This window comes from Phyllostomus hastatus, unplaced genomic scaffold (assembly GCF_019186645.2).
Source record: "Phyllostomus hastatus isolate PE091 unplaced genomic scaffold, TTU_PhHast_1.1 phas_contig_17, whole genome shotgun sequence".
Lineage (NCBI taxonomy): Eukaryota > Metazoa > Chordata > Mammalia > Chiroptera > Phyllostomidae > Phyllostomus > Phyllostomus hastatus.
Window position 1 is genome coordinate 29967002 of NW_025333664.1, and position 13685 is coordinate 29980686.

Below are 13685 nucleotides of genomic sequence, written 5' to 3' on the forward strand. Positions count from 1 at the left end.
GTGATGCATCAGGATTTGAATCCTCCTCCAGTCCTCCAAGGGTTGGGTAGGAGGAAGTCAGTAGAATAGAGAGAGGAGTGGACCTATGTGTAATCCAGACAGCAGTAATAACTGGGAAACCCTGATGCAGGTATTTTTTATTGTATAACAACCAAAACTTAGTGGTTTGAATAGCAACTATTCAATTTCTTATTGCTCATGGTTCTGTGTATTAGCTAGTTGGTTCTTCAGTCAGTTAGTAGATTAGCTAGTCTTCACTTGGTCCATAAAAGGTGGTTGATGCTTGCTTTTGGCTGGGATGACAGGGGTGATTAGACTGTATATCTCTTGTCACCCAATAACAGCAAGAGAGGGTAAGCCCCAGTGCATAAGCACATTTCAAGTCCATTTAGGCTACATTTGCAATTGTCTCATTGACCAAAGTAAGTCACATGACCAAGCGCATAGTATGGGAGGGCTGACCCAAAATTTTGAATACTGGCAGAGGGATTATTGTGGCCATTTTTGAAAAAGAAAGAAAGTGACAGAGAGAGAGAGAGAGAGAAGGAGGAGGAGTAAGAAGAAGAAGGAGAAGAAGAAGAAGTAGAAGTAGAAAAGGAAAGAAGAAAAGGAAGGAAGAGAGAGAGGGAAGGAAGGAAGGAAGGAAGGAAGGAAGGAAGGAAGGAAGGAAGGAAGGAAGGAAGAAAGAAAGAAAGAAAGAAAGAAAGAAAGAAAGAAAGAAAGAAAGAAAGAAAGAAAGAAAGAAAGAAAGAAAGAAAGAAAGAAAGAAGGGGAAAGAAATCTTCCATAGCCCCCACCAATTTGGGAGCTTAAGTCAGAGAAAGCCCCACTATATACCATAGGCTGGGGACTAGGCACTTGCTGTCCATTTGGGGCAGTGTAACTTCCACTAAGTTCCACCACGCAGGGGATGTAAGCATGGGTTTGCATTACCCTACTGTCATAGGCTCTCTAATATCTTTTCCAGCCAAACTTGGAACCTTAGGGTTTAAGTTTAAGGTATTTTGGAGTCAAGAGGAATATCTCACTGCATCTCTCCAAGCTAAGTAATCCCAGACTCAAATATCTGGTAAATTCATGGTAGAATCAAAGAGAAGTTTTTTTTCTTTGAACTTTGAGGGCAAGTAAGCCTTTCTGGATTCAAACTGAAAAAAAAATCAGCTTCCTCTTGTTTCGTGATGATGTTTCTTTATATGAAATTTCACTTGGCCTTGTCTTGGTAGGGGGAAATATATTTGAAGATTTTCTCTGTCCTTCCAGAAATACCCACTGTTTAAGCAAGCCCTGCTTTGTCCCCTAATTGCAAGAGCTTCCTATAATGGTAGAAACAGTTCTCTGCCAGCCCTCTGCCCAATGAGCGCCTTGGAAACAGGAACCCAAGGGAGGAGGCAGTGGAAAAAACCCTGAAGGCTTTTTGACTGTGCTGCTGCGTCATGGAAAACAAGCCAGGCATCTGCACTGGGGCCTCACAGCAGGCCCACCAGAGCCTTTGTCTCAGCTATTCCATAGATTAGCAGGGGATGTCTGACTCACCCAGTTGTCTGTTTGGGCACTTCCAAAGGGAATGCTGAGTCCTGGGTGTGTATTTTCTCAACTCACTTCAATATCAGAGTGCAGACCCCATAAGGTCAAACCTTGTGCAGAACTGTCTACTCTTTCACCAGCTTCAGCTTACTGAGCTCCCAAAGGACAAAAAGGAGGGAAGGAAGGAAGGAAGATGGAGGGAGGGAGTAAGGAAGGAACAAAGAAAAGAATGAAGGATAGAAGGAAGGGAGGGAGGGAGGGAGGGAGGGAGGGAAAGGCTTCTAAATTCTTTAGTCAGAATACTCTCTTAGGTTGGGTCCTCTCAGAAGCAGACCCTGAGAAAAGGGTGAAGGCATATTTTTTTACCCTGAGAGATGATCCTAGGAAGCACTGGTAGGGAAGCAGGGAAGCTAGATGGGATGGGAAGGAAGCCAATACAGGGGGTATTAGTGAGCAGGTAATCGCCTGCTGGAGCTCAATCCTGAATTGCCTCACCCTAAGGGCAAGGAATCCAACTCCCATCCTTCAGTGGCTAAGAGATGTAAACTTGCACCCAGCCCTGTGTAAGACCAACCCTACTCCTGAAACTGGAGAAATCCCTAAGGTGGTGAATGGTAGGTGCTTGCCTCAATATCCAGGAAAGGTTGGTGTCAAGGAGATGTAGGTAAAGCTTCAAGAATGGCTGCTACATTTTGCAGTCTGTCATCTCCAGACACCCTAGGTATCAAAACAGCTGTGTCCAACTTTGGTGCATTCACATGTCAACATATGTTCAACACATGTTCATTGGGTTCCTACTGGGTACTATTTATTCACCACCCATTTTTCAGACAATAAGCTAAGGTTTTTGCATAGATCATCTCATTTGATTCCCATGACAACCTGCAAGATATTATTAGTTTCATTTTATAGCTGAGAAAACTAAGATGCAGTAAAGTTAAGTAAATTACCTTAAGTCCCTCGGCTTGGAAATGGCAGAGCTGAGATTCTTATCCAGATCCATCATCAAGACTAGTTCTACACACTGTAATGACTATCCCTGTACTACCATTTCTCCAAAATCCTCCTCATCTCTGCCTCTCTTGTTCCTTTATCTGGGATTCTCAAGTTGGATCCAGGGAATTAACTTCTATCCCTTTGGTGTTCCAAACACTCTCTCAAGGCAATGGGTTGTCCCTCAATCCTCTAGCCCCTGGACCCTGGACACTGTGACCACTTTTCCCAAGCTCATTACATCTTTGAATTTCTGAGTCCCTAAACATCCTCCCACTCACACCCACTCATGATCTGTGCTCCTTCAGCCAGCATCTGTCAGGTGCTTTGGCAGGTCCTGCTGCCTCTGGTTTCCTACTGGAAGAATCAGAGAACCATCTCTTTGTGGCACCTTGTGACTTTAGGGCTGATTTCTCCTGTGAGCCCAAAGCAAATGTAGCACAAGGATTTGTTTTTAAGCATCAGACCAAAATGTAAGTCCCAACTTATTGTTGTTAATATTTAAAAAATAAAACAGCACAGGGTAAGGACCAAGAGAAGGCATGATTAGTTCCAGCCTGCCAGCAGGAGAGTGGGAGGGAGGCGGTAGCTCGCAGTCTCAGTGAGGACACTGCAACAGTAAACACAGAACTTCAACTTCTAGGTGGCAAAAACATGTATATAAAAGGATGTGGGTGGGACACTTCACAATGCTCTACAGCTCCATTTTAGAAATAATATACCTGACCTGATGGGAATCATACTATCATTTTGAAAAACAATACCAATAGAGCATCAGTGCCAGTACCACCTCTGTTGCTCTGGAGCCATTGGAGAGCAGCTGATTCTCTCCAGCCCTCCCAAGACAAAACAGAAAATAAAGCTGTAATTGAAAAAACTTAAAGAATGGGGCTGGGTCTCTGATGGAAAATGCCCTGGTAAAGCTCAGTGAGTGTGAGTTTTATACCATGGGTTCAAATAGGCCATTGACAAAATCCAACGTGTTTTAATGGAGAAAACAGGGTAGGGGCTTTGTGTCATTCAGACCTAGTTTTGAATCCCACCCTAGACCCCAGCCCTAGGTGCTTTGATCTTTTCAGTGTGCCTCACCATCCCTGTGCCCCCACGTGTAGGGTCTTACCCTGGAGTTGTGGATGTCATGCTGCAAGAAATGTTGGGAAGCCTCCAACTCAAACCCTTCGCTCACAAGTAAGGATACTGTGTGACTTTGTTAAATTAGTGCTTGTTGAACAGAGGTGCATGTTAACCAAAAAACCCATAAGTAGAGGAGTAAAGGGACACAAGGCAGACAGAAGCCCTGATTTCGAAGAGGTAGCAACAGGAACCTGCAGGGGTCTTCCTGGAACCCAGGTGTGTTCTTCTTATCTATTACTATACAACAATATTACTGTAAATCTAGTGACTTAAAGCAACACCATTTATTATCTCACACTTTCCTTGTGTCATGAGTCTGGGCACAGCATGGCAGGGTCTCACAGTCTGCCCTCCCATCGTCAGCTGGGGCTGCTTTCTTGTCTAGAGCCTGAGGTTCATTTTCAAACTCATTCAGGTTGTTGGCAGAGTTCATTCCCTTGCATGGAAGGACTGAGGGTGTACCCTGGCTGACTGTCAGCCAGGGACCACCTTCAATTCCCTGCCACATGGCCCCCTTACTTTTACAGAAAGGACCAGGTCCCTCTTCAGGACTTTCAACTGATTAGGTCAGGCCCACCCCAGATAACCTCCCTTTTGATTGTCTCAAAATCCACTAACTGGGGACTTTAATTACACATGCCAGATTTCATAACCTTTTCATAACATAAACTCATCACCAAGTGACATCCTGTCACATTTGTCACCCACTCTGGAGGGAAGGAGATTACACACAGAGCCTGAATACCAGGGGTGGCAACCTTGAGATCCATCTTAGAATTCTGCTGCCCACATGGGGAAAGCCCAGCTGTGCTTCCTTTAGCTGTCTGCATGCTCCAACTCTAGAGGGCACATGGATCCACAGCACACAGTCAGAGGTCCCCCAAATGACCATTTGTCAGCAGCCAGGCCTCCTCCTGACTGGGTAATTGTGATGTTTGCAGACCGGCCTGCCAGCCTGAGTTGGAGCCCGCAGGCATTTTTCTGACCTGATTGCCTCAATCCACAATCAGCGTTCCAGAAGAGCTGAGGCCTGCAGAGCCCTGGAAGAGCAGGCAGGGGCCTCTAGAGCATTCAGCATTCAGTGTTTGCAGTTAGCATCCCTGGGGGAGTGAGGTGAATGGCTTCATCACTGTGTGGAGCCAGCAATCACTGTGGGCTTTGGGGGTCCCTGACATGAGCTACAGAAACACAACTGGGATGAGGCTGCTGGGCATAATGGGGATGCCCTAATGCCTCACTGAGCTTTCACAGAGCCAAGCAAAAGGGCTGGGGCTACCCACCCAGCTAACGGAGGCCAGTGTAGGCTGTGGGGCCCTCAGCATTCTGAACCTTGCCAAAGGTGGGCTGCCTTGAGCCAAAAAGAGCAGCAAAGGCCTTAGCCAGAAAGACAAGATGGGACTGCTCAAGGGAGAAGGTTGAGAATGGGGAGCAATCAGGGGGCAAGGATGGCATCTTTATTCTGGAGTTACAGGCAGCCTGGCAACAGCTCCTGGCCCTCAGAGGGCATAAATTGGGTTCAACACTGTGGACCCTCATTGTGCAAAGTTGGAGCCTGTAGCACTCGACAATTCTCCCTCCATCTTTCTGTCATTCACCATGCATTTATTGAGCATCTATTACATGCTTCGTGCTCTAGGCACTGGGGAGACAGGGATGAACTTGTTAGGCAAGAACTCCTCTTGTGGAGGTTTTAATAGGAAGAGAGTCATCAAAGAAACCAACAGACAGACAAGAACAATATCAGATGAGGATGAAACTAAGAAGGAGATTAAAATAAGGTAAGATGGTAACAAGAGACAGGGGGCAGAGAAGGCCTCTGAAGAGATGAGAGGTAAGCTCCTGATGAGAAGGGACCAAGGGGGCATGGTTGGTGTGTTTGCAGAACCACAGTGGGCCATGTTATTGTGGGGGAAGTGGGCAAAGGAAAGGTGGTGTGCAATGAGGCTGAGGGTTAAGGAGGAGCAGATCATCCATGGCCTGGAGCATCTGGCTTTTGTTTGAAAAGCACTGGGAGGAGGGTTTTAAGAAGGGGATTGACATGTTGACTTTTATCATTTCACAAGGTCACACTGGATTGTGGTGGAGCAAGAGCAGAACTGGACCCCAATAGGTGGTAATTGCAGTTCCCAAGTGTGGTTTAGACCAGGAGAGATGACACTACTTACTTAGGGGTTCCCAGCTAGACAGGGGTGGCTAGCACATCAGCAGCACCAGGCGGGGCCACAGGAGACCCCTAAGCTGATGGAAGTCAGGTGCTCTGGTTGCAGTGTAATTCGTATGCAAGGGATTAAGTGAGGAAGGATTCCCAGGTCAGCCTATAAAAATGTGACTGAGTCAGGAAGGGACAGAGGAGAAGGCTGACAAGGATGTGGTCTTAGCTGGGGACAGGCCTCAGCATGATCCCCTGGGGAGCTCCAGACTATAAGTTGCATCACAGTTTGTCCTACCTTGATGCAAGGAGGTATATCTGCATCAGTTCATCACTGGCCAGCCAGCAGTGCACAGGCGCCCAGAGGAGGTGGCCCCTGTCAACCAAGGGCAGGTCTCAGGAGAAGTAACAGGTGCACCTGCCAGTACAGTGTAACAGGGGTCTGGGAAGGGCACCTCCAGTATCCATTATAGTAGTCATGACCTTCCTGGGTAAGGGAAAGGGGATGGCTAGATTAGCAAATGCCCTGCTACAAGAAAACATTTTTATTTTTTAAATGTTTAAATAAATTAAATGAGCTAACATGGGGGGCCTGTTACAGGAGGAACTTCTTATTGCTCACAGGTTCTCTTCAAAACACCTTTAAATAGACAGCTCCCACTATGTACTGAAAATAGGAATTTATTCATGGGTGTTCAATTCACATAGCTTATTAAGAATAAATTCATTGCATGCTGGGTGGTGCCAAAACCCCAGCTCTGCATACTGAATAAAACAAGGTGGAAAGATGAGTTCATTACAAGGTGTTCCACTGGCAAGTCAGGAAACTCCAGGCTATGGGAGCAGTGAGTTCAGAATTGCTTACAGACTAAGGGGATTTTAATGTGAGAAATACAAAGTTATTTGGGTTTTTCATCTAATTAGTTGTCCAGAGGTCTTCTTCCCTATTTGGATCAGAGCAGCTGAGTCAAGGGAACAAGGAAGTGCAGAAGTGGTGTGAACATCCTTGGAGTTTGGGGATTGGACGCTGTCCTCTGCGTAGTTCTGAGAAAAGCTGTAAATTCCCGCAAGGTCAGGTTAAGTTTCCTTCATGTGCCTGTGGTTGACTGTCTCCATTTTGTCCCTGACATAAGTGACTCTATGTTAGTTTGGTTCTACAAAGGTTACATCTGAATATCTATTTAGCCCATGTAAAAGGAGATTAGGATTAGGTTCACCTAACCAACCAGTATATTAGACTCACCCACCAAAGAGATCCAATTCTGATTCTGAGAATAAATGTGAGAGTAAAGGTGGCCTATTTGCAAGGAGGGCTGTTCCAGAAGGCATCATTGCCCTGCAGTCACAGAGAGGGAACCAGAGCTCAGGAGTAGCGGCCCCGTATGGCCTTCTCAACTGTGTAGCTCTGAAGAATGTAGACCAGTGGTTTCCAAAATTAGTCAGCATATCAGAATCCCCAGGGTCTTATGCAAATTCCAAAGCCCAGGCCATGTCCTCAATCAGTCAAATCACTATTTCTGGGGGTATTTTTTACTAAACTTTCTATTTTTGAATAATTTTAGATTGGCATCAAAGTTACAAAGCTGATACACCTCTCATCCAGAGATGGTATGCCTCTCATCCAGTTCCCCTCATTATTAACACCTTACCTTATCATGGCACATTCGTCCTAACTAGGATAGCAACATCAGTTCATTACTATTAATCAAAGTCCAGATTTTATTTGGATTTTACTAGCTTTCCCATTAGTGTTTTCTTCCTGTTTCTGGGTCCAATGCAGGAACCACATTGCATTTAGTTGTTATGTCTCCCCTGTCTCTTTTGCTCTGTGACAGTTTCTCCATCTGTCTTCTTCATGACCTTGATAGTCTTGAGGAGCTTTGGCTGAGTCTGGCATGTTCCCCCATCAGGGTTTGTCTGTTTTTATTCTTATCAAAGACTGGGGCTATGGGCTTCTGGAAAGAATATGGCAGAAGTGAAGTGCCCTTCTTGTCACCTCATGTCAGGGAGTAAAGCAAAGTCATATAACATCACTGGTGATGTTATAGTTTTCCACTTGCCCAGGACAGTATTTGCCGGGTCTCTCTCTACTGTACAGCTTCTTTTTCTTTCCATACTCTAATCTTTGGAGATGTGTCCCTGAGTCTAGCCTACCCTCAGTGTGTGTGTGTGTGTGTGTGTGTGTGTGTGTGTGTGTGTGTGTGTAAGAAGGTGGTAGTCAAGCTCCACCTACAGGCAAAAATCTGAGGGACATATTTTTATGGCCATATTGTTACAATCACTTTGCCTTAGTTCCCAGTCACTATTGTGCAAACTTTCTCAAATGATCCAGAACTTTGAATATTCCTCAGATCCCCTGGGACCGAACAAGCACATCCTGGCTGTATTATCTTGAGTAGATTATTTAGTCCTTTGTGAGCCTTAGTTTCCTCATCTGAGAAATGGGTATCAATAGAGTACCTATTTCTAAGAGTTATTGCAGAGATTGAATTAGATAATGCCTACAAAGTTTTGACTACAGTGCCAGACAGAGAACAAACATTCTATAAATGTTAACCACCAATAGTAGTAATAGTAGCAATACCTTCCTTACTCCTTCCTTACTGTATCAGATATCTAATGCCACAATAGTGCACCTCAATGACATAAAACAGTAAGTTGGGACTTACATTTATGAGAGACATATTAAACAACTCATTCCTCAATGTTTATTAAATGAATACCTATTTAGCCCTAACTATATGTCAAGCACTGTTCTAATCATTTTCATAAACACTTATTTACTCTTCACTAAAAACCTGTGAGGTAGGAACTATTATTATCCCAGTTTTACTGATAAGAAAACTGAGGAATAGTAGCTTGCCTAAAGGCACACAGACAGTGATCCAGCAGAGTCAGGGTTCAAACTGAGGCAGTCTGACTTCAGAGTCCATGCTCATAACCACTGCACTACACCAAGTGTTACCAGTGTCCAGTATTGTGAGACTGTTTGAAAGGGGGCTTGGCCTGGTAAGGGGCAGGGAAGTCCAGTAGGACAAACATCTGTGAAATCTTGGGTAAGCTTATACACAGCAAGTTGGGGGCAGGGGTGGGGAAAAGAGAACTAGAATGTTTGGAGAAACTAAGGAACCTCTTTGCTCCCCCAAAAGCCAGAGGGCATTAAGCATCCCTTCCATGGAAGCCTCCTTTTCCCTCCCTTTGTCTCTTATTTTTTTCAATTTCTGAAGGTGCCCTTGGGAAAATTCAGCATGTCTTTGATTTTAGGGATTGGAGAGAGTAGGGCACCTCTTTAAATAACTGCAACTGAAGGTCAGCATAAAAGAATGTAGACCAAATACATTTTCATGCTTTGTCTTCCACATCTAAGAAAAGCAATTTGCATAACTTCATTTTTGTGTCAGGGATTGGTTTGCAAAGAAAGTATCTGATTGTGAAAATTTACATTATATCCAATTATGTTTTAGGAGAATGAATGTTCGTTGAGCTCTAAGAGTCTAAAATAAATACTTTTTTTCTGACAATGTGTGTTTCAAAGTATTGCCTTTAGTTTCTTGCCCTAGGTGTGTCCCAGATCCATATTCTTGCACCCAAACTCAACTACAAACTTCTTGGTGACAGGAGCACTATCTTATCCATCTTTTTACATGTACACACACTGAAGTTCCCATGCAGTAGGTGCTCAATATATGTTTTTAAATGAACTTATAATTAAATAGGCTCATGATAATGTGTTGTGACTTATTAATGTTTGAAACTACATCCAAATTTGAGATCTCAAGAGCACATGTAAATTATCAGCTATGTCCTTTCCTTTGTTCCATTTTGTCCTCATATAAAAATCATCTTTCTACTTCCAAACTTGGCAAGGAATAAAAGTATGTTAATTCACATCATGATTGAACTTTCAAACATACCTTTACCAACATCTGAGACTTCAAAGCTTCAGCCCAGGTAACAAGTGTCCTCGAGGGTTGGCGTGTTCAGTGAAGCTCACTGGAATTCATCTTACCCTTGAATATGTTGACTCCACTTCTGTCTGAAGCCTGCTGGGAAAACTCAGAATTCCAGCAGTTTCACTGGGGACGTAAGGTTCTGAGCAGATTCTGACCCATTGTATTTAGGATGTCACATTGAATTTTCCTGGTTTACGGCAAATGAAAGGATAGTGGGCATATGTGTTCTGTGCAGATTTGTACATTGCGGTGGGGGGCAGGAGATGAAGGAAAGAGATCAAAAGGACTGATCTATTTATTGAGAGGCAGAGCAAATTGCACTTGTAAGGTTCTCCTTAGCAATAAAGACTGAGTGAACCCACAAAATGTTGACGTTTGGCTAAAACATCTTACATAGAAGAAAGAAAAGAGGCAAGTCACCTTGACAATGGCAGATGAGAGGCAGGTGTGATTTTGTTGCCCTCCATTCCCAGAATTTCCATCAATACCCAAGCCATCATCACCCATAGAACCTGAGTGAAAACTGTATGCTTCCTGAGAAAACTCACTTTCCAGACAAGTCTCCTAAACTTTCTACCAAATTACCACTTTTAAACTGTAAAGAATGTTATGGTCCCCTTGAACTCCAGAAAGAGTGGCCCTTTAAGGGGAAAGAAATAAAAGAAAGGAATGGTGGATAACGACCCATCACTAACATTCATTCTCTAAGAGTGTTCACAAACCCCAGGTGAAACATCCTTTTTAGGGCTCATGTGGTCAGTCAGACACAGTATTTATTAACCATCCACGATGGCCCAGGCCCTGTCCTAGTGTCTGGACAGGTTCTGACATAACAGTTAATGGCAGATACTCTGGCCTCAGACCTAGGGGGCAGTTATTTAACCTTCCTGTTTCTCAGTTTGTTCATGTATAGAACAGGGATGATGATAATAAGGGTGTTGTGAAGATTAGCACACACAAAGAGGTCAGACACTGCCTATATGCAGGGAGTTAGCTATGTATTAACAATAGTGCTTCTCAGCACTCTAGATGGACTAATTTATCTAATTTAAACCACTATGTCCAAAAAGTTAGAAAAGAGTAGGCAATTTCTCAATGACAAAGGCAAGGGTCTTTCTTACTCCCTAAAGTTGCAGAGAACGTGTTAGTTTTGCATCTGGGCTCTCATTAATTGATCGCCATTAGCAGAGTGAAAAATAGTGGCATACCACCAATAATCACTTGGTCAGATCAGTGGGATCCACTCCTACATCAAATTTTTTCAGGCTCCTTAAGTGAAATGGGATGACAACACTTTCTTTTACCAACTATGTGCTTCCTTTCCTGGCCCACGTCTTCAGCATTTCCTTTCAGACCAAGAGACATTAAACTGGAAATAAATTTTAGCTTCAATAGAGGAACAGACTAAGAATAGAATTGCTAGTTGTTCCTAAGATGACATATGAAAAATTTATATTGAGCCAGGCTTTTTTTTCCTTTTGGCCTATTTTTTTTATTAAAGAATGTGAAGGCAGCACCTTTCATTACTGATGTGCCTTTCAAGCATGCTTCATTTCTGCTCTACTTGCTGCCTGGTGCTTACTCAAAGTGATAGTCCAACTGTCGTAAAAAGCTTAACATAAAAGAGTGAAAAGGAATTTCACTCCTGGATGTGGAGAAAAGAATAGGATAATGGCACTGTAGCACTCTTAAGGGTTACCCAGTATATCAGTTAACTTTTGCTAGATAATAAGCAACCCCTCTTAGTAGCTTCAAATAACTTTCATTTATTTAGCTTTTGATCCTACAAGTCAGTAATCTGGGCTGAGCTCAGGTGAGAGGTTCTTCCAGTCTTAACTGAGTTCACTCTGTGGTCAGTTGGTGGGTCAGCTGAGAGCCAATTGGTCTAGAATGGCCTTAACTAAGAGGGCGTATTTCTGTTCCATGATGTCTGTTTCAGGATCAAACTAGGCTTCCCTGGGTTTGTTCACCTAGTGTTTGCCTAGATTCAAGGAGGGATGGAGAACACCTCAATCCACCCTGAGCCCATGCCATGAGTAATGAGGCCTAGGAAGTTGCTCTTCCTGATTGAGTGCATAAGAATGATCAAACACACATATATACAGAAGCCAATAAAAGGTATGCTTGGCTGTAAGCATAAAGGCATGGGTGCAGGGAGCCTCATGAGTATCCAAAAATATTGCATAGTCAACCCCAACACCTCATCTAACTCAGTTAATATTTTCCCCTTTTCAACACAAAACATTTTATAATGTTTCTTCTGGTCAATAAGGTAATTTATGTTAATTGCAAAAAGTGTATAAAGTATAAAATATAAATAAACAACCATGATTTCACATTTTGGAGACAATAATTATAAATAAGCATTATACATACAGTATAACATTGGTTTTGTTTCTATCTATATTTAAATGACCGGTAATACCATTTATTGAGCCCTGCACGTCAGGCCTTCTGCTAACCACTTTATGTGAATTAACTCATTTAATCCTTACAATAACAATTTCTGAGATGAGGAAAATGAGGCACAAAGAGGGTAAACATCATACCTGAGATCAAACAGCAAGTAAAACCAGAGCCAACATTTGAAGCAGTGCAACGTCATTCCGTAAACCATTCTTGACTACGAGAATTTACTGTCAATTTTGTATGCAGTGTTACTCAAACTTTGGTGTTTGTCAGAATCCCATGATGACTTATTCAAACACAGATTGCCGAGCCCCCCTCTGAATATTATGATTCAGTTGGTCTGGGGTAGGGCCTAAGAATTTGCATTTCCAACAGACTCCCCCTGCTGTTGATGATGCTGGTCCATGAAGGACACCGAGTAGCTCTGTTCACAGCAGCAGTTAGGTATGTACTGTTAATTTCGCTTCGTGAATAGAAGAACAGAAGTTCAGAGAGCTTCATTTAATAGGCCATGGACACACAACTGGCCAATTTTGTCTTATATCACTTTTCCAGTTTACTCTCATGGAAAAAAATGAAGATGAACAATTTTTACCTAACTTTATAGCCCACACCTTTATTCCAGTGAGGTTATAGTGCTTACAAAGACAGTTTAGAATTTAGAGGCAGCCTTTTTGAGAGTCAGGCATTATTGTGAGATGCAGGGATTACAGTCATTCATTCTTCATTCATTCATTCCCTTGGTGAGGGGCTGTTGCTGGGAAGCCCTGGAATGGGCACTGTTATGAGCCCTGCAGCCAGTATCCTCTACATGCTGCTATATAAATGATTGTCCTCTTCAATAAAAGATCTGAAAGAAGAAAATACACAAAGATCTTGCCTTTTGAAGCTACAGAAAGAAGCCTGCTCTTAAGGTCTCTATGCTGTTTTTAAGAAGCAAAGAGCCTGGTGATATATCACTGGGTTTTGTGCAAGGAGAAAGTAAACCTTGTGACCACCAAGCCTTCATGATGATCTGACTAGCTGGAGTGTAGCTTTTGTAGCCATGTAGGATTAGTTCATAGGTCTCTAGGTATCTGTCCTCATTACTCAACATGTGATCCAGGGACCGGCAGAAACACTATGCATCTGGATAGAAATGCAGATTCTTAAACCCACTCCAAATCTTTTGGATTATAATCTCTAAAGTTGGAGCCCAAGAATCTGTGTTTTAACAAATTCTCCTGGTGAATTTTACATGACTAAATTTTCAGAAGCCTGGTCTACTGAAGACTCTGTGGAAGTAAGTATTTTGCTTTCCAAAGAAGATAGCTAACTATCTGGGAAGTTTTAAGTCTTCGCGTCTCAACCTAGTGACCATCGGGACCATGTGGAAAGCTTGTTAAAACATAACTTACTGGACTTCACCCTCAACTCCAGTTCAGCAGGTCTAGGGTAGAACTCATGAGTTTCCATTTCAAACAGGTGCCCTGGGGAAACCTATGGATGCTGCCAGTCCTGGGCCACACTCCAACCAGCACTCC

General features: G+C 43.2%; 1 protein-coding gene across 4 annotated transcripts in view; it reads left to right on the top strand.

Moving 5' to 3' along the window:
* Positions 1-13685, top strand: part of SNAP25 (synaptosome associated protein 25) — a 79077-nt gene that overhangs the window by 15259 nt on the left and 50133 nt on the right. The window lies entirely within an intron of this gene.